At 42.7% G+C, this 27,142-nt stretch overlaps 1 protein-coding gene across 2 annotated transcripts in view; it reads right to left on the reverse strand.

Moving 5' to 3' along the window:
* Nucleotides 1-27,142, reverse strand: part of SV2C (synaptic vesicle glycoprotein 2C) — a 229,578-nt gene that overhangs the window by 77,589 nt on the left and 124,847 nt on the right. The gene's annotated exons all lie outside the window — the stretch shown is intronic.

A 27,142-nucleotide genomic window follows, 5' to 3' on the forward strand; every position in this document is an offset into this window, starting at 1 on the left:
CATGAGATCATGATCTGAGCTGAAGTTGGACGATCAACCGACTGAACCACCCAGGCAGCCCTGTCACTTTTTATTTAGATAAATACTAGCAAAATTTCCCTTGCATCCTGGTTTCTTAGTGCCGGTCATTTGGGCAGAGAGAACCACAGCCCTTAGAGTGCAACCAAAGTAAAGGAATCCTCAAGGAAATAGAAAGGTGTAGACTCACACTGGGGCCTTCAGAATATAAAGAAGAGGAACTACTGTGTGTGTGTGTGTGTGTGTGTGTGTGTGTGTGTGTGTGTGTGTGTAGCCCTTCTCCAAACACACAGGAGCTCTTGTGATACACACAAGAAGTCAGGAGCTTAACATCCACTAATGGGGAGTGGAAGCGTGAGCAAACTTCAATGATAAATATAGGTCCTTAAAAATTCCCCAACCACAATCTCTTATATGCCAGAAAATCATCCTTTAACATCCTGTGTGTACACTTCAACACACACACACACACACACACACACACCCCTCGTTCACGGATGGAACCAGAGTTCCTTTTTTTTCTTTTCACTTCAGTGTTTTAGTGGGCCATTTAGTAAATTGTCTTCTTTGATTAATCACATCTCTCTTCCTGGATCCAATAATTCTATCCTTTAAGTATCTTTAAATCAGATACCCATAAATCACATAGCGCCCCGAGCCCACTATGAATCACTCACATTTTCAATAAGCACCCAGATTTAATAGCTGCCCTGAGTGGGGACTGCAGTAACTGGAAGGTGCACAGCTGACCCAACATTTAAGCCTGGGCAATGGCCCCAGAACCCAATCTACGCACAACATTTAAAGTATCTACCATTCTTAAATCAGAGATGTTCATGAACTTATGAAAAAATGTGTTATATTTAGGTCGGTCTAAGGGCTTCTGTGGACTCCCGTAAAAATGGTCTCCTGGTTACTAAATCTGGCTGCTTTTCTTAACTTATCCTTTTTGACCCCCCAGACCCATCTAACATGAGGGGCTCAGTGTCCTGCATGAACTAAGCTTCTGTCTTTGCCCCATCACCGTGCCATCCTGGTTCCCCTTTGACACCCTGGCATCTCTGTTCTTCTCCTTTTTTTTTTTTTTTTTAATAAATTTTAATGTTTATTTTTGAGAGAGACAAAGTGTGAGTGGGGGAGGGGCACAGAGAGAGGGAGACACAGAATTGGAAGCAGGCTCCAGGCTCTGAGTTGTCAGCACAGAGCCCAATGCGGTGCTCGAACCCACAAACTGTGAGATCATGACCTGAGCCAAAGTTGGGTGCTAAACCAACTGAGCCACCCAGGTGCTCCAGTGGCATCTCTGTTCTACTGGGGTTATTCCTGCTTCCTTTTCTTCCAGGTTCTGGCTATTCAATTAACTCACACATAATTTATTCATTCCACAAATATGTATTGAGGGCCAAGCACTGGAGAATCAATAATTCCATTTTTTTTTGGCCATGTGGAATTTATAAATTAGGGAAATACAAAAAAATATATATATATGGATAGCAATTGGAACAAAGTATGACACACTGAAGATGGAGGACCTGCAGGGAGAGGACCCATTTCAATTTTGAGCCTATCAGAAAAGGCTTCCTGGAAAAGCTGATCTATCCATTAAGTCCTGAAAATGACAAATTCTTGTCAGGGAAAGTTTATGTGCAAACACAATATTCAGACCTTGGGTCTCTTCATGGGTATGTTCATGATATGGTTTATATGCCCTACCTATCCCACTCGATCTATCCTGGCCAATATGGCTGCCAGGAACCACATGTGGATTGTTGGGTCCTTGAGACGTGGCTACTGTGCCTGAGGAACTTAATCAGTTTTACTTAATTTTATTAAATGTAAAGGTAGCAACTGACACTTGACTCCGTTATTACAAGTATGTTAAGTAGCATTCAAACAACTTGAGTGTGAATCTATTTTTTCAACTGTGTGGAGAGAAGTCAGTCCCTATGTGAGGGAAGAACATTCTAGAAGATGGGACTGCACATACAAACATACTGAAAAGGAAACATGTGTGGCATGTACAGACCAGACCAAGCCCAGTATGGCTGGAGCACGATGAGTGATAGACAACAGTAGGATATGAGGTAAGCCAGGGACCCAGTCAGGTAGGGCCAGGGAGGCCAAAGCAAGGACTTCCAAGCGTGAGGAGAAGATACTGCAGGCTGAAAATAGGAAATGGCGGGGTGGATGTACATTTTTAGCCTCATTCTGGTTATCTTATTGAGAATAGACTGGAGAGCACAAAGGGAATCAGAGCCAGTTAGGAGGCTTTGGCACTGATCAATAGCAGTTTATTGAACATCTCAGGGTACACACAGCAGGAAATGAGGACAAGTTAAATCTGGAACTCTGTTGTGCATCTTACTACACACTAAAAACAATCACCATTTAAAAAACCATCTTTTTAACAAGTCACTCTTCAGTTAACGGTGTCACAGCAAGTCCACAGTGTGTTCATGCAGGACTATCTCTTTGCTCCTAGTCTTGTCTTAGACTCACCTGAGAAACCATTAGAGGAAGTCTTTCAGCTAGAGTAGTGTGATCCCTTCAGTAAGTATTTATTGACTGTACAAGTGACTTGAGAAAACTTGCAGAATCCTTCGTTGGTGGAGAGATGAATTATGGTTTTAGAAAGCGTGTGGTTTTTTTCTAGTTCAGTGCATTTCTGTGGTGCAAACATATGTCTACACACACACATTGCTACCATGTATTGAACACTTGCTATGGTGCCTTGCTCTGTATTAAGAATTTTATAGGAGTCATCTTATTTAATTCTACTAGTTACCCAATGAGCAGATGCCACCACCTTCATTTTCTTGAAACAAAATCCTCAAGGTATTGCAGATGGTCAGTGCAGAGAGTGGCTTCAAGTCAGTTATGCCTGGATTTGAATTCCAGCTCCACACTGACTATCTGCTTGACCTCAGAGTATTTTGTTTTTTCATCAATAAAAAAAATAATAAAGTGTGGGACACCTGGGTGGCTCAGTTGGTTAAGTGTCTGACTTCGGCTCAGGTCATGATCTCACAGTTTGTGGGTTTGAGCCCTGCATTGGGCTTTGTGCTGACAGCTCAGAGGCTGGAACCTGCTTCAGATTCTGTGTCTCCATCTCTCTCTGCCCCTCCCCTACTTGTGCTCTGTCTCTCTCAGAAAATAAACATTAAAAAAATTTTTTTTAAAGTGTGTCCAACTTGAAGCCCCAAGGCAGTGTTTCTTCAAGTATGGTCTAGGGTAGACCTATATCAGAATCTCTAGGGATCCTTATTAAAAGCAACAACTGAGATCAGGTCTGGCAGTCTGCATTTTTGATAAGCAGGAGAGACAGTTGCCTGGGTGGCTCAGCTGGTTAAGCGTCTGACTTTAGGTCAGGTCATGATGTCATGGATTGGGAGGTAAGGCATAGTGTGTGCCTTCATACAGGTGTGAAGGAACAGGCATAGTGTGAAAGAGAAGGAGGGAAAACATGTATAAAAGATGCCGTGCTGAAGCAGTTTCTTCTAGGGGCAATAGGAGCTCAGTCCCACCAGGGGATGTTTAAAGCACCATGTAGAATGTGTCACAGCACGGTTCCTCCATAGGAGGTGAGGCTAAGTCTATTATTTATGACCTCCTTTTACCTACTAGTTGAAGGCTGACCCCTGGGAGTAAACTCTCTTGCATTTTAGCACTGAATCTGTGTGAGGTTTAGCAGTCTTTGGAAAGAGCCCTGAGCCCCCAAACCAAAAAGCCCCATACCAAGTGCTTGAGGCATAATATTGGTAACATACACACTACTATCTACATTGCACTAATATCAGGGTACTGGGAATGTGAACCAGGGAACAAAATACATCTACTTCACACAGAATTCATCACACAATTTCTGCTTAATTGCTCAATTTGGGGTGGAGAATCAGGGAATACATTGGCTGGCTCAGAAACAACTGTATATTCTTCCCCACACATGCCACACTTTTATGCTGTGGCGGGGCTATCAGAGCATCTCTGCAGAAAATAGTCTTTAAGAAAAAAGAAATGGATTCTAACATTTAACGGGTCTTTTGATGAAAGAGACTGCTTATTTCCAGGAAATGCTACTCCAAGCCACCTCCACTCATCACCCCTAGTCAAGAAGTTTCTCTTGCTCACAAACTTTTCAGTCAGATTTCTGGTGCTTCACTTTTGACTATGAAAAGATAGCTAAAGATATCCAGATACCTAAGAAAAGTGTCCAACATCAAAGAGACCAAAACAGAAGAAACTCAGATAAACATAGTCCAAAGAAAAACCACTGCCCACTCCAAACTCTCAAATCTCACTGGCAATACCCTCTGAGATTTAAGACCACATAAAATAGTCATAAAACAAGAAAAGGTTGCATAGAAAAGGCCAAGAACACAAAAATCTCTTAGTTGTTTTAAGAATAGTAAGAGAAGACATGAAAACTCAATAGAATGGTTGGAAGATAGAGATGAACAAAGTGCCTAGAAAGTAGACTAAAAAGACAAAAAGATTAACAAAAGAGGAAATTAAATTATCAGACAATCAAGCTAGGTAGTTCAACACCCAGTACACAGTCTAGAATGTTAGAACAGAAAAAGTAGTGGAAAGTAATCACTGGGGGCAAACTTTTTAGGAAGGAATTTCTTAAAACTGAAGGACATAAGTGTTCAAGTTGAAATGGCTCAGTAAGTCCCAGGAAAGTGAGAAAAAGAGAAAAAAGAGACACATGAAGGCATTTTATGACCATGGCCATGGACAGAGAGAACTTACAGAGAGAAAATACAGGTTGTACATAGAGCAAAGGGAATCAGAAAGGCAGATTTGTCAACCATACTGGATGCTGGATGATAGTGGAGCAGTACCCTCCAACAGCCTGAGGTAAAATGATTTTCAACCTAGAATTCTATATCCAGCTTGGTATATTGTACAAGAACCAAAAAAAAAAAAAAAAAAAAAAAAAAAAAAAAAGAGGGTTTAAGTCAAAAAGTCTATGGGTCCCAGAAATAGGGAGTCAACCCAGGAGAGCAGTGAAGCAGAGTCCCAGGATGCCAAGTACATAGCAAACCCAAGAAACAAATGACCAAAGAACTCTGGGAGAAAGGCCTTCAGTAGTAAGTAGTGGAAATGATAAGTCATTTAGTATGTTTCATCATGCTGAAAACTATACTGACAGGCTGTACATGTGGAAAGACTTCATCAAACACAAAGAAAGCCAGGCAAAGGAAAATACATTGCAATTATCAACTCCACGAAAAGCAAAAGTTACATAAGAAAGAAATCATAAAAGACTACTACTTGGCTGGGCAGAAATAATAATGATCTAAATTCTGATTACTGATTTAAGCAAACATTAAGAGTTTACTGTATCAAGAGCATAGAAGAACAAGAAATTGGGCATAGGGCTAAAAACATTAATTCTCTATTTCCATGCCAGTCAACAGATAATGTGTAACAGACACATTAAAGGAAAATCAGCGTATCTACATAATGTAGAAAAAATGAGGCAAATACAGAGTAAACAATTCTAATTGTTGAAAGCAATTGTTCCTGAAGGGAAGGAATGGAGGGTGGGGAAGGGCAAGACATAGAACTGCTAATCTTAATTATAATCTCTTAGTGGCATTTGATTTTTTAGGACAATGGACAAACATTACTTTTATTTTTAAAAATTATCTAAAAAAGAAAATGCATTCTGAAGCTCCGAAGTAACTTTTGTGTGCTATCCATAGTGCCCGATCACCTGTTTGTTGGATTACCAGGTGTTCTATTAAACATCTTTAGGCCTGCTTGCTGACATGGTGAGCAGAACATCTGCTACACAGAAGTGATCCATTTCATCCTAGAGGAAAAACAGCTCAGCTGAGACAAGGGATTTGTTTCTCTGCAGGAAAACATGGGTCTCACCGCTCAACTCTGCAGTATACCATTTCTAGATTAAAATCTTTCTGTCTTTTAAAATACACGAATCCTTTAATTTTGTATAGGATGGGGCTGCAAGAGATAGCTCACGTCACCCACTGTGTCTTCTCCATATTCGTCAAATTAGATGCCAGAGGAATGATCTAGAGCAGACACAATTAATGAAATATACTAAAAGTATCTGTAAGCCAAGTACAAAAGAAACAAATGTGAATTTGTAAAATGATGGTTTTCTCTGGATTTGAAAATGGGTCAGATGATATTTTATTGTTTATCTTTTATACAAAGCAAATTCCATGTGAAACTTGATAGCTTGAGATATGCAGTATAAGCATCCACAATACACTTCAAAGACAAGATTTTATGTCCTGAGTTTCTGCCATGTTGCCAACAGTTGCATTGTAGTACTGTTTGTATGTAAGATTTTACACTGATTGGATTTTTACTATTTTTCTTTTTAATTTCTATCTTTCCTTCATTATATGTTTAACATATTACAATTGTCCCAGCTTGGAAATGTCTTCTCTCGGGGCACCTGGGTGGCTCAGTCTATTGAGTGTCCCACTCTTCATTTCACTTCAGGTCATGATCCCAGCATCTTAAGATTGAGCCCTGAATTGGGCTCTGCACTTAGCATGAAGCCTGCTTGGGATTCTCTCTCTCCCTCCCTCTGCCTCTCCCCTGCTTGCACGCTACCTCCTATTTCAAAAAATGTTTTGTTTTCTCTCAGTACTATACACAGAAAGCTTTGCTGTGTTTTCCTTTACCAAATATGTATATCATGCCTTGGGGAAATCTGTAATTTAACAGGAAAAAAAAAAATCTACCAAAGCCTGGTTTGCCTTGCCAAAACATTTCATAGCATCTCTGTATTTTAGTAAGAATATCCATTTATTCCTTGACTTTGTGTCTCTTAAAGTATCACAAAATGTCTTATTACCACTTTCTTCTTCTTCTTTTTTTTTTTTTTTTTTTTGGCCCTTTCTCCTTGGATAAATCTCCCTTTGTCTTGTTTTTCTGGTGGAAGAATATCACTTAAGTTAAATCTCATTTAGGTGATTTGATCCTGAAAGGCCAAATTAATAAACCACAGTAAAATCAGAATGTTAGCTGGCTTTGAAAGCAAAGTGAAAAATGAAAAATGAATGTCTTGCCATTTACCTATGTTAGTTCTTCCATCTAAACTGATCTAACAACTTGGTCTTAGGAAATGTAATATAATTCCGAGCAAGTCTGGCCAGCACGTGTAGCTGCTCCAGCTTCCAGCTCCTGATTACAGCTACTGCAGGATGAGCAGGGTGAAATCACTCGCCCGTATCACCTTTCATTACAAATCAAGTAAGCACAGGGCACCCTTTTGATTGGCTATAATATACTGCATAAAGGAAGCTTCAATTTCCTACTAAAGTCTGAACCAGAGGGAGAAGAGAAAAAAATGAGCAAATCAATAACCTTTTCCCTCAAATGAAACTGATTTATAATGCTCTCACAGAGTGGCAGCGACGCTGGGGGCAACCCATGAAAACAGAAGCCTGAAATGAGGTTGCTACTTGCTGCCCAAACCACTGCCTTACTGAGGAAGCGGAGGACGGATCATTACAACCTTGTCTCTTCAGATCCCCCCGGTTTGGAAATCATAGCACCATAGACACAAAGCGTTTGATTCTTTGAGTTAAAAACCCCAAATTAGTTTTCCTCTGAAAATGGACTGTACCTTTTATAGAGGGCCACTGCAGGCAAACCTTGAATATGCTGGACTGGGTTTGATAAAATGGGTAAGTTATTTGGAATTGTGCTTTAAAATTGCAATGATTTTCTTCAGAACCATGTATAGACTGGTATAATAGAGGACTATGTCACTGTCAATTTTTGATACATACACTTAAGTTTGTGGGTGGCAAAAAGGACACACATTGAATTACTAGTTCTAGAAACATAGGGTAGGTGCTTCTAAATTACTAGCTCCATTCAATTTAAGCATTTACTAACTTGTTACTGTCATACAAATCAAACTGCCCCATTTACATCTCGGCTTATAACAACGCACAACACTGTAAACAAAACAGCATTTCTGTAGAAGAATTATGCATACAGAAGCCTTCCTAATAGAACTTGTTCCTGCATATTGTGAATTAATGCAGTTTCACTGCTGTGAACTTCTCAAGACCAGAAGAAGATCAGCCCTCGCTGCAATAGCACTACCACATTAACACGTTTGTCTTTGCAGGCCTGCAGGCAAACAGCTGAACTGAAGGCAGGTGTTTTGGGACCTGGGCAATAGTTCTGGCTATACTAAAGTCACAGGTGCTAATTAACACTGCAGATTCCTGCACTGGACAGAAACTTCCCTCGGAGATCTCCTTACCCATTCCCCGGCCTTCACAAATTACTTGCCACAGGACCTCAGAATGTTATGCTGGAATGAAAACGGAAGTACATGTTTTCCAGTGCACGTGTGGTAGGGCCTGCGGCCTGGAGAACCCAAGGCATGGGAGTTAAGTAAGAAAAGATGTCACCTGATTCTTATTCCAGGACTCTCTGTACTAGTTTAGCTCTGCTCTTTGCATATCTTATGCTCAGAAAATATTTAGTAAATAAATTAAAACAAATGCCGATAAAGCTCTTCACCTTTTCTTTTCAACCTTAGGTGTAGAGGGTTGAATTAATTAATTACCCTCCAACCACCACACAATCAACAGCACTGCGCAAATAATGTCCATATTTTCTTCCCCCTTTTAATCAACATTCCCCACTATCTTCGTGACCTACCAACACCCCCAGGGCCACTGTGGCTTTTTAGAAATTGTTATTACTAAAGTGGAGTTGACAGGACACCTGGGTGGCTCAGTTGGTTAAGCATCCAACTTTGGCTCAGGCCATGATCCTGCAGTTCGTGAGTTCAAGCTTCGCAGTAGGCTCTGTGCTGACAGCTTGGAGCCTGCAGCCTGCTTCAGATTCTTTTTCTCCCTCTCTCTCTGCCCACCCTTCCTTGCACTCTGTGTTTCTCTTTAAAAAAAAAAAAAACAAAAAACAAATAAATAGGGACACCTGGGTGGCTCAGTTGGTTAAGCGTCTGACTTCAGCTCAGGTCATAATCTCACAGTCTGTGAGTTCGAGCCCCGTGTCAGGCTCTGTGCTGACAGCTCAGAGCCTGGTGCCTGCTTCAGATTCTGTGTCTCCCTCTCTCTCTGCCCCTCCCCTGCTCAGGCTCTGTCTCTGTCTCAAAAATAAATAAAAACATTGAACAATAAAAAAAATAAACAAATAAATAAATAAAAATTAAAAAAAAAAGTAGAGGTGACATGCCATGCTACATCAGCTCCAGGAGCACAACACAGTCATTTGATAATTCTGTACATTATGCAATGCTCACCACAATGAGTGTGGTTACCATCCAACACTGTACAATGTTACTACAGTATTATTCACTATATTCCCTATGCTGGACTTTTCATCTCTGTGCCTTCTTTATCTTATAACTGGAGGTTTGTGCCTGTTAATACCCTTCACCTAATTCACTCACTCCCCACCCCCTTTCCCTCTGGCAACCACCAGTTTGTTCTCTGTATTTGAGTCTGTTTCCATTTTTGTTTTTTCATTTGTTTTGTTTTTTATATTCCACACATCAGTGAAATCATATGGGGTCTATCCTTCTCTGTCTGACTTATTTCACTTAGCATAATAGCCTCTAGATCCATCCACATTGTCCCAAATAGCAAGATATCATTCTTTCTTTTCTACTGCTGAGTAATATTGAATTGTGTGTGTGTGTATATATATGTATATACACACACATTCATATATACATTTTATCTTCTTTATCTGTTAATGTAAATGGTACGTCCACTGTAAAAAACAATATGGAGGCTCCTTAATAAATTAAAAATAAATATACTAAATGATCCAGTAATTCCACTACTGGGTATTTGCAAAACAAACAAGCAGACAAACCTTGAAAACACTAATTCAAAAAGATATAGCCAATGTGTTTTAACTATTGACTCAGATTTGAATAAAACCCTTGTAATATAAGTAGGACGCCTCTTGACTTACAAAATGGCAACATGCTAGGGTCTTTACTTTTTTACTTTTTACTCCACATGGTTTGTATGACCTATCACGTTGCCATTGCTGTTTCTAATTGATGAAAAGTATTCTACCACCTTTTGCATACCTATTCTCCTAGTGACGGATGGCCAGATTGTCCTAATTCCTTTCACAAAACAGCATTGCTATGAACATCTTTAGGTATGGCCCCTTATGGATGTATGTATGCATTCTTCTGGGTATACACCAGGGACAGAGTGTGTGAGGTTAGAATGTATATATTTACACATTTTGATAAGCATCATCTGATTGCTCTCCAGAATGACTACACAAGTGTATGCTTCCCTATGTAGGTTAAAAGACTCCCAGTTCAAGGCCATCCTACCCCTAACCTCATCTTCCCCCTTGCTTTCAGCTTTTAATCATTGAGGCCCCACTGGTACATAATAAGCGCTCAATTAATGGTAGTGAAGATATGGATGCCAATGTTTTCTCAGGAGCTGAATGGGAGCTGTTTTCCCTCAGCATGGCTTTGAAGTGGAATGAGGGTTATGTCTCCTGCCATTTGACCCCCATGGAAATATGGGCACTTAGCACATGCATCACTACTCAATATATATCTTCTCTCATTTAGTGGGCATCATTTCATCCTCTCTTAACAGGAAAATGTCGGGGCGAATTACTCATTAGTTTTAGAACTTGGAAGCTCAGAATTGAGGAAAGGACTTGTATGCAATTAAGTGTGCAGGTGGGAAACAATCTCAAAGGGGTGAGGGTCATCTGGCATGGCTCCTAGTAACTAATGCTACTGGAGGGTTTGGATCCCAAGTCCAAATGGAAATAAGAGGTCAAGAGCTTGGCTGATTGCCTGAAAGGAGCAGCTGGTCTTTGTCTATTGCACTACCTTCCTATCCATTCCCAGTTGTCAAGTTGTAAGGAAGGAAGGAAGCTAGGAGCAAACCTCATCTGTCCAGAGGAGATTCTCGGGCTCTGAAGCAACACAAAGTTCTTCCAAGTTGGATGGGGTACAGAGACCTCTGAATGACTGAATTGACTTCTCTCACCAAAATACGGGGCAGACATAGAGGGAAAGTTAGGCAAGGCGGATATCAGCGGGACTTCTCTTGTCAGTCCATTTACACATATATAGGTTCTAGAAACTTCTCTGCTCTCCTGGCTAGAAGACACCCACCCATTTGGAATACCTATCCTGGATGAAGAGGAAGGACATTCCCCCTGGACTTGGAGAGTCTTTGATGGACAAGTGGGTATGGGATTGAGGGGGACCAAGAGGCTTCTTAGGTATCAGCCTGGTAGAATGGGAAGCAATACTTTGAAGCCATTGACAGGGTGGGGTCGGGAGACATGCTGCATGGCTCTCCGTTCTTGCACTTTACTAGCTGGGCAACACTACACAAGTCACTTAACTTCTCTGGGTCTCCATTTCCTCATCCATGAAATGTAGAAAGTACTAGTATCTCTTTACAGGATAGCAGTAAAAATTAAAGAATTAGTATATGTTCAGGGGTCACAACAGCATACAGTACATAGTAAGTGCTCAATAAGTGGTAGTGAGATACCGACACAAATATTTTCTAAGGAGCTGAGTGGGGGCTGTTTCCCCTCCTCTCCCACCCTCAGTTCCTCCTGTTCCCCCGGAGAGCCATCTCAGCCTCTAACATAAAACCAGGGAAATTTAGAGGGCAACTGTAGAGTTTTGTAGCCAAACTTTCTAGCTGCTCCGTTCTGGATTTTTCCATCCTTCCCACTTTCCTGCCAAGTCTTCCTGGAGCATAGAACAAGACAGCTTTCCTCAGTGTGACAATCAAATTTCTCATTTTCCAAAGCCTCTCCATTGTGGGTTTCCTCTGCTGAAAGCCACAAACTCCCAGGTCAGCGTAACCCATCTTCTGCCCTCTCCTCACTCAGGCTCTCCCTGCTCTTCAAACCATGACCATGTGGACAGGCTTTTCTTTGGGAAATGCCCAAGTGGACCTGATTTGACCAGAGTGGATTGTTAATAGCAGGGAACATCTCCTTGCTGGCGCAGTGCCTAATGAATGCCTGACACTGTAAATAAATGCAACAGTCTGGATCCCCTGAGCAGCCTGCAAAGGCCACTGATACAATGCTTTAGAATCCAAATGTGAGTCAGAGGCCAGAAGATAAAAGAAGAGACTGGGGAGGACAGAAGCAACCCAGAAGCTTGAAAACCACTTTAAATTACAGTAATGTAGCAGCCGCTCGGCAATGACAAAACCTCGGGCAATGGAGAGCTACTTCCAATTCTGCTGTTCTAAGTCATGGTTCAGGCAGAGACTTCAGCTAAGTGGACCGTGATGAAATCAGCCAGGTCCTTCCCTTTAAGCCCCATCAGCCCCAACTATCACCAGGCTGGGAACTCTTTCTTGAAAATGTTCATTCATGAAGGAAAAAATAACTTCAGAGCACCAGCTTATTTAATAAAACTAATCAGAACTGGGAGCTATTATGTTGGATCAAATGTGTGGAGGGGTCTAACATCTGTGTCCAGGTCATTTGGTGACTCAGTTTAACAAAGCAGTCATTGTGAGCCGGTCTGGATCAGGCACTGTGTTTTAGTGCCATGGAGATTATAAAGATGATGATTTGATCTCTGGCTTCAGAGTCCAGAAGTTTCATAGAATACTTAACAAACATTTATTTTTTACTGAACCTGTGAAGAAAATACTGCAAATTATGGCCATAAAATAAGGTAGAGCTGTGCCTGGGGTTAGTCCCCGGGTTCATGGTTCCTCCTACTTGGTTCTACTGGTATCAACTCTGGGTCAGAAGGGGGGAAATGCCCTTGTCCACAATCTTTCTTTCCTTTCTCTTCTCTAGTGGTCCTCTGCCCTCTGTCCACTGCAAGAAAGAGACTTTACCTCTGGCCTGGGGCATCCTCAGGCACAAACCACCCATGGCAGACAGAAGAAGGTCACAGGAGGAGCTGCCCCCACTGCTTGCTTATCCGGTGTCTTCTACCTGGCCAGCTCCTGTGCAGAACAGGTTGTCATGTAGTTTAGCTTTCATCTGGGTTATGAGATGATGTTTTGAAAATCTTCATAAACCACCAATGGGAATTCTCACGTAGGATGAGGACACTTGTCACGTTGCCTCCCACTACTTCTCAGAAGGTCCTTGAGGTGCTTTGCCTTCAGCATGCCAGTGCTCAGACCCTGCCCTTCTGGGGCCACTGGTTCATGTCCAACCTAAGCTCTTGCTCTCCCTGGTCACTGGGACTCTTCCTCCCAGGCACAGCTCCATTCCCTTTGGTTTAAGGGCACAGCTGCCCCATACGTACCTGATGACCAGGAACCCCACCTGCCTTTCTCCTAAACATGAGCTCCTTCCCTCACTCAGGCTCCCAGCAAAGGACCATCTCTCCAGCAGCAAAAGCTGATTACTGGTCTTCTCTCCTCCGGGCCAGTTTAGCTACTTTTATCTTAAACCTGGAACATCCTGTGCCAAATTTAGCACCTGGGCTACAAGTATGTTCTATTCGGTCCATCCAGTGTTATGAAAATTTTTTGAAAAGATTACATGATTATGATAAATCCAGTTAGAAAAACAACTTGGCAATTTCTCATCAAGTTAAACATACACTGACCAAAAGGCCCCAGCAATTCCCCTTTGGATATTTACCCAAGAGAAATGAAAACTTCAACCATACAATGACTTTACCCAAATGTACGTAATTAATCATAATAGTCAAACTGTAAACAACCAAAACATCCATCACCTGGTGAGTAGATCAACAAGCTGTGACCCATCCATACCATGGGATACTACTCAGTAACAATAAGAAATGAACCCCCAAAACACCCAACTACAAGGAAGACTCTCAAAGGCAACAAGCCCACCGAATTCAGACACAAAAATTATGAACCCTATGAATTCCACTTACAAGAAATTTTACAAAAGACAGAGAGCATATCATTGCTTACCAGAGACCAGGGATGGTGTGAGGAAATTCACTGCAAAATACAAGGGATCTTTTTGGTGATGGAAGTTTTTTGTATCTTAATTAAGGTGGTCGTTACCTAACTGTGGACATTTGTCAAATCTCATCACTTAAAATTGACTTATTTCATTGTATGTTATATTCATTTGCTACTGTTCTGGAAAAAGTTACCACACACTCACCAGCTTAAAAGCCACACAAACGTATTATCTTACAGTCCTGCAGGTCATAAGTCCAAAATGGATCTCACTGCCCTAAAGGCAGTGTCCGCAGGCCTGCCTTTCCTACAGAGACTCTGGATGAGAATATGTTTCCTTACCTTTTCCAGTTTCCTGAGGCCTCCCACATTCCTTAGCTCACGGCCCCCTTCCTCTGTCTTTAAAGCAAATAACATCAAACCGAGTACTGCCCATGCTGCCACTTCTCTGACGCTCTCTTCCCCAATCCAGCTTCTGCTTTCAAAGGCCCTTGTGATTAGGTAGGGCCTGCCGGAAAATGCAGGGTAATCATCCTATTTGAAGGACAGCTGATTAGCAACCTTAATTCCATCTGCAACCTTGATTCACCTTTACCACGTAAACTCTTATATTCCTAGGTCCTGAGGGTTAGGGTGTGGACATCTTTGGAGGGCACTATGGGGCGTACCACACATGAAAATTATACCTCTACAAAAATAAATTTAAAAATTGGTAATTAAAAATTGGAGATACTTCTTATCGCTCTCCAGAATTCTGCTTTCTCCTGGTCAGATCTGGCCTCAGTAGTTACATGGCTACATCTGTTGCAGCTGAACGGCTGCCAGCCTTTACAGACAGCATGGACGCTCTCATTTGCCTCAGTTTCCTCTGTTGTCTGTTTCATCCATTCACATTACCTGCCTGGTCACTATTGGCCACCTCAGTCTTGAACTGTTAAGTCAAATGAAACCAGGACTCTGACTTTTCATGACTCAGCCTCCCTTCTTGCCTGAGTTTTCCCCAACCCTCTGCCTAACCCATGGGGCTGGTGTGTTCCCTCCAACTAACTTGTAACATTTGTATGTTAAAGAACAGTTGGAATTCAAAGTGGCCCTAGCAAGGCTGAACTGCCACATCCGCCACAGTATTTCAGAAAGGGGCACTTTGAACCTGTAGGCTGAAGCAAGAACGATGAGAAGCCACACTTGATTTGGGGGGGTCTTCATTGTTACCCCAAACCAGATGTTTCTTTATATTCCCACCTTAGCCTAGAAGCTAAGGGCCAGTCAGAGTAGATGCCCTGCAAAAATGTTGCCACATCCAAAGTATAGTGGTACACCTCATCAAATTATTTAAATGAATGCCCAATAACTATTAGTTTAACAGTAATGGGGGCAACATCCTAGGATCCACTTCGTTGTGGGATAATTTAGACTTAGACAGGAACAAATATTTTGGTTCCATGACCTTCAACCAATTTCCCAACCCTTGCCAGCCAGTCACCTCATGAAGATATGCTTCCAGTTGTTTAGAAGACTGGGTGAGGGAATGTGCAAATGGCTGAGACAGCTCATCTCTTCACTATGACTGAATCACACAACACGCTAGAGCATCTTCTTGTCAGCAGGACAGTTCATTTGATGCAGATCTATGGTAACCAGCTCACTCTGCTCTGGCCCACGATGTTTTCTGTTGCCATACTTTGCCTCCTTTAATTTGGCCAAATTTAGAGCTTGGCCACTGCCATCTCCTGGCACACAGTTCTCAGGCTGTTTTCCAACCTCTTTGTGGGTGTCCTGCCCCAGCCTCATGACCGCTGTTTGTCTTGTACATTACACACTGTGACGGGCAGCACAGCCAAAGAGCTCACTGAAGAGTGAGCGCGAGAAGGAAGAAGAGTGGACAATATAATTCAATTGGTCCTCAGGTGCAGATATGTTCCAGTGTTACATAAAAGACCAGACACTTCCTAAAGAAGCAGCACCTTCCAAACCTGACAAGGAACCGTTTAAGAATCACTCAGTTGTTGGGGCGCCTGGGTGGCGCAGTCGGTTAAGCGTCCGACTTCAGCCAGGTCACGATCTCGCGGTCCGGGAGTTCGAGCCCCACGTCGGGCTCTGGGCTGATGGCTCAGAGCCTGGAGCCTGTTTCCGATTCTGTGTCTCCCTCTCTCTCTGCCCCTCCCCCGTTCATGCTCTGTCTCCCTCTGTCCCCAAAATAAATAAACGTTGAAAAAAAAATTAAAAAAAAATCACTCAGTTGCATAATTAGATTCCCCCCATTATGCTTTCAACCCCAAACTCTGTCTTATTTAACCATCTATGCTTCTAAGTCTCCATTCTAGGCATTAATTGTGCATCTAATGGAATTATATAGGTATCCTAAGTGTGGTCCAGTTGTGCTGAATGACCACAGATGCCACACCATGGGTCTTTAACAGGGATTGTCTTGGGACCCTCTAAAAGCAACTCAGACCATATGTAAGCTCAATTTTGACAGAGACAGCTATATAAAATGTAGATACTAAGTCAGCCCATAAGAGAATAGGAACTTCCAGGTCATTCAGCACGAATGCCTCTGATGTGAAGATTAAAGTTTGGTTTACTTCTTACAAATGAAAGAATATTGCACCTATAAAAAACAGATGGGCAGCTCTACACCCTTTCATCTTAACCATCTGGGCAAGGGGAGGGAACATACCTTTTGGGGACCTTGCTATGCATACGAAGATAAGTTATGTCCAGGTTCTGTAGCTTGTACCCTAAGATACCAGGGAAGCCTTCTCCTTCTCTCCACAACACTGTAAATATCTCTTGCCCTCTATGCCAGTTCAATATTATTGATGGAAATCCAGGAAATGGTCACATGCTCAAACAAGGTTCATTTTATGTCCTTCCAGGTGAAAGTTAATTTAGAAGCACTGCAATTAGTTACCACGACTTGGTAATGGTGTTAATTGTGAGTCTTGGATAAAGGATATAATTAGGTTAATGATGAATTCAGCCCAGCAAGGGTATTTTTGGAATGGTTCTTTTAAAGGAAATACACACGCACATGCATTTTCTCTAGTTCAGAACATTCAAATGTTTAGGGAAATGAGATGGGGAGTTCTTATGAAACCATAAGGATATTATAAGATCTTACTTAAGAGAGAAAAGAGACCAGTGTTGCAGAGTTAAATTTCTAATAGGTATCTAACAAGAAAAACTCTAGAGGAAACTCATAACTTTCAAGGTCTTCAAAGGGTAAGTGGGTAAGGATGTTTTTCTGATGATTGGAAGGTCCTCTGTTTGCTAAAACCATAGTGGATGGTGCTACGAAATGAACTGTGTCCCCAAATTCATATATTAAAGCACTAATGCCCAATGTGACCATACCTGGAGAAAAGGTTTCTGGGAAGTAACTGAGGTAATAAGGGTTCATCTCCAATCGAACACAAGAAAAAAGAAATCTCTGTCTCTCTGCCACATTGATGACACAACAAGATGGCCAGGAAGAGAGCCCTCAACCAGAAACCAAACCAGCTGCTACCTTGATCTCGGACTTCCCAACCTTGAGAACTGTGAGAAAATACATTTTGGCAAGGAAAACGGGGTGGGCAAGGCAGTTGGATTCCTGGAGGAAGGAGACAAGCCATTGAAGTCGCATGCTGTGGGGGAGGGGGAGAGAGAAGACTTAATGCAGTCTTTGAAAGAAACACAAATATCAGATAAAGACTGATGAAGTTGTGGGTTATGAGATACATGATGCACAACCTCTTCTGTCTTTTATGACATTTTCAGTAAGGTAGTTTTTAGATGACTGAATTCTGAGTGCAAATGGTTTTTCTTATGGCAAAGGCTGGAGGCATAGTTCTTTCAAAGCTTGCCAAGGGGTTATGACAGCATTATCCAGATAGGTGAGGGGTAGACTGCACACACACACTGTAGAGACCATCAGAAGACTTCCAAACAACCCTCTGCTCTTTGAGCACATTTCTTAGCTTTGTTGTGTCTGGAGGACATTTTGAAGAAGAGAGAATCAGAAGACTGGTTCTAATTTCTAATATTCCATTTTCTTTGTCACTTTGGGAGATGAGAAACTTTCTATGCAGCAGGTTCACCATTCAACAAATGGGAATGACACTGTTGCTTTTGTTCCTAAAATTATTGTAATAAATAAGATGATATATATAAACACCTTTCAAAAAAAAAGCATTACTAATTTTGTTTTTCTTTTTTCTTTTGAAGTAACTGTGGTTACAGAAACTTGCAAGATAATACCAAGAGATCCCGTGTACTCTTCACCCAATTTCCCTCAATGGTTAGAAATGCTTAGAACTCACATAACTATAGGATAATATCAAAAGCAGGAAACTGACAGCGGGATCATGTGTGTGTGTAGTTCTATGTCATTTTGTCATACGTGTGGATTTATATAACCGCCTCCACAATCGAGACAAACACTATGCCATCAACTCAAAGATCCCGCAGGGGCTACCCTATGTAATCACCCCTGCTCCCCTTCTCACCATTAACTTTTTCTCCAGTTTGATATTTGTCATTTCCAGAACATTACGTGCGTATACCTTTTGAGGTTAGCTAATTTTTAACTCAGCAAAATGCCCCTGAGCCCTATTCAAGCTCTTGTATCAAGTTCCTTTTGTTGCTAAACAGCAGCATTCTGTGGTAATCTAGGACATTTTGGTTGTTCTGGTTTGGAGCTATTGCCAAAAAAAAAAAAAAAAAAAAAAACAACAACAACAAAAAAACGTGTTATGAGCAATTATATATAAGTTTTTGTGTGGATATAAATGTTCATTTCTCTGGGGTAAATGCCTAGGAGTGCAATTGTGGGTCATATGTTAGGTGTGTTTAAGTGTTGTTGTTGTTGTTGTTGTTGTTGTTGTTAAGAAACTGCCCAACTATATTCAAGAGAGGCTGCACTATTTTGCGTTCCCACCAGCAATGCATGAAACATGTAGTGTCTCGGGGCGCCTGGGTGGCGCAGTCGGTTAAGTGTCCGACTTCGGCCAGGTCACGATCTCGTGGTCCGGGAGTTGGAGCCCCGTGTCGGGCTCTGGGCTGACGGCTCGGAGCCTGGAGCCTGTTTCCGATTCTGTGTCTCCCTCTCTCTCTGCCCCTCCCCCGTTCATGCTCTGTCTCTCTCTGTCCCAAAAATAAAAATAAAAACGTTGAAAAAAAAATTAAAAAAAAAAAAAAAGAAACATGTAGTGTCTCTACATGCTCACCAGAATCTGGTATTGCCATTCATTTGTGACATACATTTTTTATACTAGCAGGTGTTTCCACTGTTTGTTCTCAAGGCACACCTTAAAGTCAACAGCTCTTGGAGTAGGTTATCCATACCTATAGTAAGTGAAACCAACTTTTCTGGTTTTATTTATTATAGATATAGGTGCTTTTATCTCTACTGGAGATCAAGTACTCCAGGATTCATGGAAGATCTAGTCCAGTGATTAGGCTGGGATTCACATTTGCTTTGGGAAGGACCCAGAGGTTTAGTCAACTGTAATCTGAGGATGAAGATGTCTGGTCTGCTAAAATACCTCAGAGGATTCACATTGGGTAGGGCTCCCTCTAGTTTTGTACCTCATTTTCTTGTAACCAACATGTAAAGGCCACACTAGCCCAAACTGTACCCACCCTCATATGGACGCAGATTCTTCTCTCTGGCACACGTGATTGTACGCTAAGTGCCTTAACTGAATTAGGGCCTTAAGATACCTTGTCTATAATGTCACTTTTTGATAGTCATGAGTTTCTAACAGCAGGTGGTGCCCCTGAGGATTCTATCTTGCATAGAAATCTCCATGATCTTTGAAAAACAATTAAACCGCTATCAAAGCTCCTTGGTGCAGTGGACTCTGAAGCTGTGTACTTTGAGCTAATTTCTCTTAGAAATTAGCTGGGGTTTTTGGGTCTGGGTGCTAAAATTTTGAGTTTGTTGACTGACCATGTCAGCCATCTAAGGAACAATACTCTTGGCTCCTGCCATTTCCTGAGCCTGGTGCTCTAGCCTTCCTGACCATTCTGTGAGCTACTCAACAGCTTTCTAATAAATTCCTGTTCTGGTTAAGTTAGCCAGAGTTGCTTTCCATTATTTGCATCTAAAAACCAATACAGAAGGGCCATACAAAAATCTTAGATTATGAACCACATGGATATTTCTAAAGGATTTTCCAGAGAAAGAATGAAATGGTACAGCAGAGATGGCTAGTTGTCTCCCCAAATCCACTCTATCTGATCTGTGTTCTCTCTGCTGCTTGGTACAGAAGACTACTATACATTTCCAAGACTCCCTTGCAGCTAGGAATGGTCACGTGCTGAAGTTCTGGCTAATGAGATTTAAGTGGATTTGTGTGGGACTTCCAGGGAGAATTTTTTTGTAAAGTAGGCTTCACAACCAGTGCAGAACACAATGAGGGGTGTGAACTCATGACTCTGAGATCAAGACCTGGGCTGAGATCAAGAGTTGGACACTTAACCAACTAAGCCACACAGGTGCCCCTGACCCAGGGAGATTTTTAATGGTAGCACAGGTATAGCCTATAGATTCTTCCTGATTTGTGCTGCCTAGAATGTGGACCTACTAGTCGGAATGTGCTAAGACTGGCAGATAAAGGGAATTTTGAGATAAGAGGAATTGGGCCTTTGATGGATGCAACTACCATCCCAGCACTGGACAGCTCCAATCCGGTCTTCTTTTAATATAAAACAAGCTTACATCTTGTTCATGCCTGTGTTAATTTGTTTTTTCTTAAAAAAATTTTTTAATGTTTATTTATTTTTGAGAGAGAGACAGAGCACAAGCGCGGGAGGGGTAGAGAGAGAGGGAGACACAGAATCCCTAGCAGGCTCCAGGCTCTAAGCTGTCAGCACAGAGCCCAATGCAGGGCTCGAACTCACCAACTGCGAGATCATGACCTGAGCCAAAGTTGGACACTTAACTGACTGAGCCACCCAGGTACCTCTGTTTTTTTTTTTTTTTCTTTTATATCCAGTCAATCCTCATCTTTCTTCCCCCTCCAGTCAATCCTAATCTTAACTAACATAGGCGGTAAAGAATGGAATGTGGGATTCTGGGAGAACCCATAGTCCAATGGTTTCCTAGGATTCAAGAGAAAGAATGAGTTGACTTCCGGCTTCTATGTGCATATCTACTTAAAAATTATGGTAGCTATTAGACCTGATACCAGGTGTTGTTACTTAATATGCTAATACATTTTGATAACAATCGGTTTCATTTACAATCCTACTTACTTCATTTTCTACGTTTAAAAGCATCATTCTGAGAGGAACATTCTTCAGGTTTCACCTGACTGCCTGAGTCTTCAGCCAAGCAGCCTCAGCAGGATGCACCCCCACGGTTCTTCACGCCAACACATGAGCAGGAAAACCGTCATAGGTTTAAAGCCCATTTCTCTAAGACTCTGTGCGTAAGATCAATGTGCCTGGCATAATGTCTGGGACATAGAAGGCTCTCAACAAGTGGCTGCTGTCCCTTCCCTTTCTAAGGAGCTTGAATGGAAGCATGAAGACCTGAGCACCATGGTAACTGGCTTAATGCACAACAGAAGAGGTGGCTCCTGTGAGTTCACCACGCATACCTCAAAGGGCAGAGTGAGACTGTGCAGAATTCTCCATTACTCAAGGATGGAGACATATCTTTTGGATCTGCAGCAGGGGCTGGGGTGGGTGGCAGGTGGGGGAGCTAGCCCTACCTGACAAACATGTTTCTCCAGGTGATGCACTGAGCATGAGGAGAGAGACAGGAGGGCTGAGGACGGGAGAGCCTGTGGCTATGTCTAAGAAGGCTTCTGAAACCCATAAGCAATGAAACATACTCACTAAGGACATAGTCATATGCTTAAACTATGAGACTGCCTCATGTCCATTTCTTAAGCTCTTAAATAAAGACTTTATTATTATGGGGGTTGATGTATGCCTCTAATGCATAGGGAAAACTGAGCCACAGAGTGAAGGAAATCCAAGCTCAAAGGTCATTTTGTTGAAATCAAAGATCAGATGGATTCTAAATTGGACAAATTAAGAAATGCTACTGGTATCCATTGACGTACCAAGCTGATTCCTCCTACATGCCCTACTCACACATTTGAGCATAAAATCTTTAGCCCCGTGACATTCAATGAAGTTCGGCAAAGGTAGGCAGCAGGGCTTGGGGCCACTCGGCACCTACCTGTTCTGGCTGGGCTGGAAAGTGGGACCCAGCTGTCACTGTAGCCCTCCCCTGCCACCCTGGAGTGGGTGCAGAATACTTGGCATGCCTCTCAAGCTCTGTTCCTGTACACTTGCCCTTCTTATCCACCTCTACAGCCTTCAAATCATAAGCACAGAGTGAGAAACTACGGTTAGCAAAGGGGAGCAAGCTCCTTTTACTATTCTAGTTCCTTCTTCATACCCTTCCCTCAACGTTAGCCCCACCTGTGGGAAAGAAGAAAAAAAAGCCCCATTTCCATTTAATGAACATGTGCATCAGGCACTGTGTGGTAACCGCTTTTTGTACATGGTCCTTGAATAGAGCAACACTATGGGGTATTATGCCTGCTTTAGAGATAAAGAAACTGAGGACCAGACAGCCCAACTAACTGTCCTAAAAGTGACAAAACTAGAGAATGGCACAGCCTGCTTGGAACCAGGGCATGTCTTATATCTAACCCCATGCCGGTAACCACTCTGCTGACTGCCGGTGAGCGGAGTGCAGGACACTTTGCCACCGAGGTGGAGCTGGGGTCCGCTGCAGTCCCTGTAACCCACAGGGCTGGCTGGCATTTATGCCAGAAAATTAGGACAGTCAGGCTCTTGTTCTTCCTACCTGGCGAGAGTGGCCCCAAGGCTTTAAGGTGGATCTTTGTATAGTATATGTTCTTCAAATATTAAATCATCCAACAAGTGAATGAATGGAAGATTTGGATTCATTGGATTCCAGGTAATGTAGGTTTTCCAGTATTATTTTTTCCTTGATTCTATCTTAAATTTTTTCCTGTTTTTTCTTTCCTCTGACTCCTCTGATCTCCTCACCTTCTAGGTGAGGTTTATTTGTTTCACATACTTTATTACCTCACTCTCCCTCTTTTCTTGTAGCTCTGAGTTCTTGCCAGAATGTGTTGACAGAGTCTGGGTATCCAATGTAGATGAACCTGACAGCAATAAGAGCTACCTTTTTTTCAATGTTCATTTATTTATTTTGAGAGAGAGAGAGAGAGAGAGAGAGCAAGGTGGGGGAGGAGCAGAGGGGGAGAGGGAGAGAGAGAGAGAGAGAGAGAGAGAGAGAGAGAGAATCCCAAGCAAACTCCACACTGTCAGCACAGAGCCCAATGTGGGTCTCAAACTCATGAACCGTGAGATCATGACTTGAGGCAAAACCAAGAGTCAGACTTTTAACCGACTGAGCCACCCAGGTGCCCCAGAGCTACCACTTTTTGAGCACTAATCATGCTCTAACATGGGGTTCTAACATGATCATCAACCTTGACCCCTACCATGATGCTGACCAGAAAATGGGGCGGGAAGAGACTCAACAGCTTGACAAAGCTCACACCCAGAAGCAGTACAGCTGAGAGGCTCCAGATCAGCACTCACTCTCCACCTTTCCCTTGGCCACAGTGCCTTTCCGCTTGTGAACGAAACATACATACCCTTGCCTGTTTCCTTCTTCAGGCAGGCAGCCATTCAACTATACTGTGCCCCCTTCACCCAGTTTCATCGTTAAGGAGAAGAAATGGATTCGCTTCACATATCTCTTAACTAAAGGAAGTAGGGACACCTCGGTAGTCAGAACGTCAGGAATATGTGTTTTTAAGCCCAGACATCTCACTGTGGCTGGGGGGGTGGGGAGAAGGAGTGGGCCTGGGCATTACGGAGCCCCCAGCTTGGCTCTGGGGGGTGTGCAGGGAAGGTGGTGAGACGGAGGCTATGGGGCTGTTCCAGTGCTGAGTGCAGCCCACGTCCTCCAGGCTTTAAGAGCTGAGGCATTTTGTGCTGAACAGAGAGCCTTCCCACTTAGCTAATTGAATGTCCTTGCTGCATGCTGTCAGGCGGCTCAGCAGGGGACAAACCTCATCTGATGTGCACGCAAATTTAAAAGAGAAAAAGATGACAGAGGGTTTAATGGAGCAGACAGCACTGCAATCCCACGGCAACTCCAAAGCCCGGGCCTCAATGCGAGCTCTCAGCCTGAGAGGGAAAGTGCTGTGATTCAGCGACCTGCCCGATTTTCCCCAAAGGCACTTGAGGCTTCCATTAAATGCTTAGGTGTCCTGATTACTGAGAGGGGGGAGGCTGAAGGAAAAATCTCATACTTGTGCTATTTTTTCTCTCACGGAGAGCCCCAAAGCTACTGAGTGGAAGGAGCTGGTCACAGGGGAGGTGGCCGGCAGGAAAGGTGATGCCATCCAAGCACTCTGCCTTCTCAGGGCCTTGTCAGAGTGGGCAAGGTAATTTTATGTTGGGAAACTTCAGATGGTGATGACTGTCTGCAGGGAAATCTTCAACCTGCCAGCAGTGACGTGAAGTTCAAGCACCATCATTATCCGATGCCAGTACAGAAACTAGGTGGATCCCTCTGTCCATCACCAAACCCTGGCCACAGCCCACATGGTAATCATCAGCCCTAGCAGCAGTCCAACCCCCCTTCCTGGTGTTGTCTAACTTCATAAGAATCCTTCCAGATTTCCTTTCCCATCCAGTCAAGTCCTGCTCTGCATAAGAAGCTTGTCTGGAGTCAGAGTTCAAGTCTCCTGGCATCAGGTGCAGGGCTTTGTGCAGCGCCCCCTCTGCCAAAAAAAAAAAAAGCAGAAAGGCAACACCACAGACACCTTCTTATCTCCATCATTTATTATTTGAATTACTTGCAGTGTGGACGCCAGGTTTTGATTCCTTCCCTCTAGCACAAATCCTATTACTGGTGTGAGAAGGGCCGGAATCTGGCTCTGAGTCATGTTATTCTGCTCCCAAATTCCTCCCCTGCTGGGTGAAAACTCCTTACAGCACACAGGTGGTGGTGCTCAGAGGTCTCCTAAATGAAGGATGATGGAGGGGCAGGACCCACATGCTCTCATTTCCCTATGGGCTGCGACATCATTTTACGCAATGCAGAATTTCACAGAGAAAAGAGAAACCTTTTTATTTTTTTCAGAATCTGCAAGGGAAATAGATGCCTTAACACCCCTTGTCTATTTGAAGTAAAATAAAAAAGATGTGGCATTGATAAGAAGACGTATCAAGATGTCAAAGTTGCTTTTTAAGTGATCCTAAGCCTCATGGATAGGAAAGGCCTTCAGCTTGGATGAAACCAACAACACGGAAACCTAAACACCTGCTGAATAAGTCAACCATGCCGGTCAGGCTCACTCTTCTCTTTGCTCCCATGTGCAGCCCTCCCTATACATACATGATGAAGTCCCAGGGGCTTCCGAGATCATCCACAGGGAGAGGCAGGGAGCTGCAGAATCTCAAACGTGACTGCAGAGAACCACCTGGGGGCTTTGAAAACCACCCACGCTGAGTCCCCAGCCCAGACAACTGAATTCAAATGATCTGGCGTAGGACCCAAGCATGGGTATTTTCAGGGGGTTAGGGAAGAGGTAAACTTTTAGTTAAGCGTTTTTATAAAAAAAAAAACCTGTAACATCCATATAGTGATGTACACAAATCTTAAGTACCCAGCCTAATGCATTTTTATAAATGAATACCCCTGAAACACCATCCCCCACATCAAGATACAAAACATCATCATCCCCTAGGAGCACAGAATTTTTAAAACTAAGTTCTTTTATTTTGAAATAATGAAAACTCTTCAAATTGCAGGCATGCAACAATGAACTCAGCAAGCATATTTAAAAATCTCCCCTGTTGATTCTAATATACAGACAGCTTGATTGCAATAATTGTTTTTGCCACATTTCTGGCCATGGAAAGCCTTCAATAAAGCATGGGCATAAGGTTTTAATATTCTGTTTCTGATTTCTTAACCAGGTCATTATTTCTCAAGGTTCCTTTAACATATAAATTAATTTCAGCCTCAGATACATTTGATTTTGTTGTATTGTGATTGTGGTTTTTTTTTTGTAATTTTTTTTATCAATTGTTTATGATTCACCACTTCAGCTCTTTCCAGTTATGTATGGACTAGGTAGCCTTTTTTGCTATAAAAAAAGAATACCTTACATGTGCTTGAGAAAAATAAAGGTGGGATTATACTCATTTTCTGTAGGGTAGCCATTAACTGATGGTTGGCAAGGCTGGAGGCAAAATCTGGAGCCCTCCATGGCTTAAGGGTTGGGATGCGTGAAAGGCAAGAGTCTGAGGAACTAAATACCTAGTGAGGAAAAACAAACAAAAGCAATCATGCCCAGGTCTGGTGGAAATATGGGAACTACAGAAGCCCTACTGACTTGCAAGTTTAGAAAGGCCAGCAGGAGAAATTCTGCCATACCGATGGGGAAGGGGACCAGGAAGGAGACACCGAAAACCCAGGAGTCAAGGAGCTGTGCTGCCATCAGAGGCTGAGATGCAAGGCCGGCCTTGGAAGGAATCCAGCTGCAGAGTGAAATCACCAGCAGTAATTCTCTGCGTGAGCACCTGGAGAGGCCAAGCAGTAGGGTTGCAACCAAGTCCACCTGGATGAGGCACTTTTTAAAAATTGGTACAAAGGTTGCATATGCATAGAGAGGCTGAAGGAGCAAGGCTGGGTAAAGCTGGACCCTGCACAGGCTCTGTATCTCCTTTTTATCTCCTTACACATAGTTCCTAAGAAGCAATTCTTTATGTGGCAGTGAAGCGGCTTTTCCTTTCCAAACAGCCAGCTGAGTGGGGCGGGAGCTAGATGTCTTCCTACAGGGGCAAGTTCTGGGGGTGGCTGAGGTCTTAAGGGCCCAGACAAAGGAGGAGAATCACCTAGAATTCCTTGGATGGTGGCAGAAAACAAGCCTTCGGGTGGACCTGGGTAACTACCTGTATGAGGGTATTTGTGGCCCAGAAGCAACCAGAGTGTAAGAAAGGAAAACTCATCACTTGAGCTTGGCAGGCCACACTCAACTTAAGTGTGTGGCAAAGAAAAGTTCTCTTTGGCCAAGTAACCAATTCCTTACATCTTTTTTTCCTTTTCTTTTTTTTTTTCTTTTTCTTTTTCTTTTCTTTTCTTTTTTTTTCTTTTTTCTTTTTCTGTTTTCTTCTTCTTCTTCTTCTTCTTCTTCTTCTTCTTCTTCTTCTTCTTC

The sequence above is a fragment of the Herpailurus yagouaroundi genome, unplaced genomic scaffold (genome assembly GCF_014898765.1).
Source record: "Herpailurus yagouaroundi ecotype Mexico unplaced genomic scaffold, PumYag 29, whole genome shotgun sequence".
NCBI classification, from domain to species: Eukaryota; Metazoa; Chordata; class Mammalia; order Carnivora; family Felidae; genus Herpailurus; species Herpailurus yagouaroundi.